Source organism: Paroedura picta, chromosome 5 (assembly GCF_049243985.1).
Source record: "Paroedura picta isolate Pp20150507F chromosome 5, Ppicta_v3.0, whole genome shotgun sequence".
Taxonomy (NCBI): domain Eukaryota; kingdom Metazoa; phylum Chordata; class Lepidosauria; order Squamata; family Gekkonidae; genus Paroedura; species Paroedura picta.
This window is the reverse complement of record NC_135373.1, coordinates 106,045,054-106,051,092: the sequence shown is the minus strand read 5'-3', so window position 1 is coordinate 106,051,092 and position 6,039 is coordinate 106,045,054.

Genomic DNA, 6,039 nt, shown 5'->3' with positions numbered 1-6,039 from the left:
CCTGCTTGCATCTGGAACGAACAGAATGAATGAACAGAACAAAAAGGCAGGATTACTAGGACTCTCTCCCTTCTCTCTTTCTACACAAAGTTGTTTTACTTAATAAAACATTTTTTATTCTTTAATGCAGTCTGCTGCTTTGCTCCTCTTTACATATTTAAACTCTGCCAAGAGGCCAAGGAGCTGACTCTACTTGACCAAGGTCTACAGAAGCAAAAAGTTCCTCATTCTAGGTGGAGTGGTCCTGCCATACTTCAATGCTATTCACACATGAAGGAATTATTTTCGACTTTCTCTGTAGTTAGCTTTGCAACTGACTTTTCAATGTTCCAGAGACTGTAACCGATCAATTCCAATTTAAATCATCAAGACTATTGTCTTAAAGGTTTACAAGGGTAACACCATTAGCTTGTTTTGGTGGTCAGTACAATTTTCATGGTCACTGTGATTCCTTTCCCCCATTCCACCCCCAACAGCTACTGACTCTCAGTGATGTGAAAAGTCCGGACATATTTTTTTATGTCTTGCTCAGTTTCCTTTGGATTTAAAGGCACCTGTGTAAGCAGGCAGCTTAGACAGTCAGAGCTCACGTTTGAAGTTTGAAAGCAGAGACTTAACAAGTCTGCGTTTCTGCCATAGACAATGGGCCACAAAGTTATAAAGATCTATGATGACGTCCCACCACTGTGACATGTCAGTAGATTTCAAAAAGTGACTGTGGGGATCCTAATATAGATGGGAGTTCCAGTGTTGGGAAGAGTTCAGGGAGATTTTAATTCTTCTTAGGGATGTTAGCCTCTAGGTGGGAGCTGGGGATCTCCTGGAATTAGAGCTCATTTCCAGACTAAGAGAGAACTTCCTCTGGATAAAGAGTATGCTTTAGAACAGGGGTAGTCAAACTGCGGCTCTCCAGATGTCCATGGACTACGATTCCCATGAGCCCCTACAATTCCCATGAGCTCAAGGGAATTGTAGTCTATGGACATCTGGAGGACCGCAGTTTGACTACCCCTGCTTTAGAAGATGGATTCCATTGCTCTGTACCCTACTGAGATTACTGTTTCCCCAATATCCACCCCTGAATCTCTAGGTGATTCCCAACCTGCACCTGGCAACCTTTCCTTCTATCCCCTGGCAGTGGCCAAGAGTGACCTGGCTACCCTAACTCTACTCCTTTTTATTTGTCTAGCTACTTCTGGTCCCAGTAAGGAAAAAAGACTGGCACTCATATTATGATGAGGGTTGGTTTTGTGCTTTGTCCCTGTGCAGCTGAACTGGTTGAGGCAGGAGGAGGTGGGCCAGTTCTAGGATAGGAAACCTCTTGAGACTTGGAGGGGTGGAGCTTAGGAGGGCAGTGAACTCCGTGGGGTATAATGCCATATTCCAGAACTGACATTCTCTTCAATCTGGAGCCTGGAGGTGAATTGAAATTACTGGAGATCTTCAGGCCCCAACTGGAGCAGGCAATCTTAGCCGCATTTTTGATCAGGCACTCTCCTTTCCACAGTGCTATGGCCTGTGACCATAAGAGCCCTTTGGGTTGTTTTGAGGAAAAATTATAGAGTAGGAGATCTTATTGTGGTGTGTTTTGGTCTTCAAAGCCCAAGTAAGGGACTCAAGGTCCCCTTTGCTCTGCCATTGTATTTCTGTCAGCAGGCTTCCCCACCTTTGTCATCCATTGTATTCCTTCCTTCCATCAGATTCTCAAATTAACAGAGTTGATCTTGATGCCCTCAGAAATCGACACAGAAGGAGAAAAAGAACTGTTTTTTTAACCCTGCTTTTTACTACCCAAAGGAGTCTCAAAAAGGCTTACAGTTGCCTTCCTCTCCCGACAAGAGACATCTTGTGAGGTAGATGGGGCTGAGAGAGCTCTGAGAGAACTGTGACTGTCCCAAGGTCACCCAGCTGGCTGCATTTGGATGAGGAGTGGCAAATCAAACCCAGATCTCCAGATTAGAGGCTGCCACTCTTAACCACTACTTCAAGCTGGCTAACTAGACAAGCTTTCTGGGACACCATCTGCTCTGGACGTCCCTGGCATACAAACCCCATAACAGTACCAAAATTAGACGAGTTCAGAGTCAAGTCATACCTTATGCTTACATTGTTAGCATTGCCCTCCCAGTTATGTTATAGCACTATCATAGCTTCATTGGCAGCCTTTCGACATCAAAATGTCCAGTGGTAGAGCCTGAATAATAATAATTTATTGTTAGAAGCAATTGGAATGTATTGCCTATTGTTGTAAGAATTAGAAGAAGCAACAATTTCTCGTCTGTTGCATAAACTGGACATTTTGTCAATTCTGACTGGAAACATTTTCTCTTAAGAAAGACAACAATAGGATTCTGTGAAATGAGTCAGATGTTGTGTAAGGTTACCTTTTGCCTTTCATAACAGTAAATTTCTTCCATCTGCTGCAAGCGAACTGTAGTTCAGCCTTCTCTTTAACTCCAAGTGGGGTAAAATCAGATAAATATTTCACTGGAATAGACTTTATTGGGAATGCAATGCTCTTGTATGCACATGTGGCAGTTGTACCCAAGGGCACGGTCGTTGAGCTTTGGGGGAGGTACCAGCTGTGCCCATACTTAGGAAAATGTGACCTGGCCCTGACACAAACGTCTTGGTTCACCTCCAGTTGACGTTACTGCAATGAGCTTCTGAATGAGGACATATCTTGGGGTAGAAGAATCAGTTTGGTGGAGTGGTTATAAGTGCAGACTTCTAATCTGGCATGCCAGGTTCAATTCTGCCCTCCCCCACATGCAGCCAGCTGGGTGACCTTGGGCAGTAATATCAAGGCTCTCTCAGCCTCACCCACCGCACAGGGTGTCTGTTGTGGGGAGAGGAAAGGGAAGGTGATTTTAAGCTGCTTTGAGCCTCCTTCGGGTAGAGAAAAGCGGCATATAAGAATCAACTCCTTCTTCTTCTTCTTCTTCTTCTTCTTCTTCTTCTTCTTCTTACCCAGTTCTCCAGATTAGAGGTTGCTGCTTTTGACTACTACACCAAGCTGGTTTGCAGCCATTTCACTCCACCGCTTTGCTGGGTGGGGGCGGGGGCTGTTAGCTTTCAACGGCCTGGGCATCTGAACCATCTTGGACAAAGTCCAGTAAATATTCAGGGGCGGATCCTTCTCTGAACATTGATTCAGGGGCTCCAAACTGGCCCAAACTTTTGCCAACTTTTGGCTCATGAGTCAGTTCATGCCCATTCCTAGTATTTGGCATGTTATATTAACTAACATTGCCAAGCCCAATTCTGTGCCAGCAGGGGGCTAAAGCAACTTGGCACTGGCATATCTAAGAAATAGCCCAGTGTCTGGGTAAATTGCCATCCTAAAATGTTTAAGAATGGGCTTTAGGATCGTGCTGTTAAACACAGCAGGATTTTCCAATGGTAAAAGAGTCCTATTTTCTCCCCAAAAGAATCCCTGGAATGTAGTCAGCAAGGAACTATATTTAATTATATTGAAACAGGATCCTAACTTTATTATAGAAGCAGAAACAAAGAAGGATGTTTAAGAAAGAAATACATTTCAATGGCCCAAATACTAAGCAAGTGTCAAATACCGAGATACTAAAATAACGGTAATTAAAACATTATCAAACGTTTTTGCTATTTTTTTTTTAAAACAACTTTTCACTAAAATATTAACTTGTTGGGGTCCTCACTGATCTTATATAAGGAGTAATCCCAAAGGGAAACTGGAAGTGTTTTTGATTATTATCTTGAAAGCCTAAAATTCCTTAGGTGAAATTTAGTATGAAATGCATCCATGCAATGATGAAGGTGAGTGTGTATGTCAACATCTGTGCCTTATTAAATCTGAACTATTTTTACTAGGCAGTGAACTGGAGAGACCGAATTCCCTGATAAAGCCAGAAAACTCCTGGAATGGGTTTTCGAAGACATTCCTCTTTACATTGTTCTTCCACGAAATGTAAGCAATGTAAACTCTGCCACACTTTCCCCTTAAAATGCGGCAAAACCTATGATACCATCAGTTGGCTTAATTTAGAATGTACAAGTCAATGAGGAACCACCGGAGGGGGACATTAACTAATGGGAATCCCTACTGACCCAAAATACCCATCCAGGATACCATAAGCATTTATGGACCTGAGTAGAACAATGTCCTCATTGCCTTCCATTGTGTGGTCTCCCTCCCTTTGTGATGAGTCAATGGATGGATCATCTGGACCAGGGGTGGTCAAACTGCGGCCCTCCAGATGTCCATGGACTACAATTCCCATGAGACCCTGCCAGCAGTGGCAGGGTCTCGTGGGAATTGTAGTCCATGGACATCTGGAGGGCCGCAGTTTGACCACCCCTGATCTAGACAGGGCTACTGAGTCTGCCCATTCTTCTGTCAACATCAGTATCACCTACTCTTACTGGTAGTAGCTCTCCTGAGTTATTCCTCTCCTACCTACTTCTTTTACCATATATTCTGCCACTGAATCACACCCCCATCTCAATAAGCCTCCTCAGTCCTTATGGGTCATCTTTGCGGCAGGGGAGTGGGGATCTTTTAAAATGTATGTATGAGTATTTTTGGCGTACTTTAGGAGAATTCTAAATATGACAACTATGAAGAGACTCTAACCTTGATAGCAGATTCATAGCCTTTGTGATATGTACTTGACCATGAAATTAGAACAGCCTTTCTCAACTTTTTAACCAGAAGTGGTGCGATTGTGCAGAATATGGCTGGGAAGCATAGCTGTGTACACACCCACCTGAGGCCCCTCCCCTTCTCACCCCCTCCTGGACCATCATTGGCCATTTAACTCACACCTATTTGAGAAACCCTTCCAGGGCTGTCAGGTAACCCCAGAGAGCCAGTTTGTTGTAGTGGTTAGGAGTGTGGACTTCTAATATGGCATGCCAGGTTCGATTCTGCGCTCCCCCACATGCAACCAGCTGGTTAAGAAAGCCTGAATTAGTGGGACTGGAGTCACAAAGAGGAAGGAAAGAAATGTGCTTCTGTCTCCTTTGAGTCTGTGTATCCCAGGCTGTGGCCAGGGCAATACGGCTGCAATGCTGCCACTGCATCACCTTCCCCTCCACATGAACACACACATGAAACTGCCATACATTGAATTGGATTGGTAGCAGCTCTCTCAGGCAGAGGCCTTTCACATCGCCTACGGCCAGCTTGGTGTAGTGGTTAGGAATGTGGACTTCTAATCTAGCGAGCCAGGTTTGATTCCCCACTCTTCCTCCACATGCAGCCAGCTGGATGACTTTGGGCTGGCCACAGCACTGATAAAGCTGTTCTGACTGTGCAGTAATATCAGGACTCTCTCAGCCTCACCTACTTCACAGGGTGTCTGTGGTGGGAGAGGAAAGGGAAGGTGAAGGTAAGCCGCTTTGAGACTCCTTCAGGTAGATAAAGGCAGCTTATAAGAACCAACTCTTCTTCTTCTTAACTGGGGATTCTGGGGATTGAGCCTGGGACCTACTGCTTAGGCTTCTCTGATGAGCCATAGCCCTTTCCCTTTGGCTGTACAGGAGGGGGGGGGTCCTTCCCTACAGATGACTGATGAGGTGCTTCTCCAGTTCTGACTCCATCAGATGCAATGGGGAAGGAGAGTGGCCAATGCAATGTCTTTTCCCAGGGCCAATTTAGCTTTCCCCTCTGCCCCTGCCTCATTGGCAGCCAGCAGGAAGCCCTTAGATTGGCCAGTGATACTAGATATACTAGAAGCCTGGCTTTCTATACATGCCAAGTTAACAAAGGCGGGCCTCCCTGCTTGACATCTTTCAGGTCCAGTTTAGCCTTGCAGTCTTATGACCCTAGGTCAGCCTTTCTCAACTTTTTCTTTTACCATTGAGAAACCCCTGAAGCATTCTTCAGGCTTTGAGAAACCCCAGAAGTGGCCCGATAGTGCAGAATATAATTGGGAAACATAGCTATGCGAATGCCCACATAGGGCCCACCTCTTCCCACCCCCTCCAGGCCCATCATTAGCCATTATGGGAGGCGGTCTCGACATGACCATATAGGTTTAACCCAATAAATGTTTAACA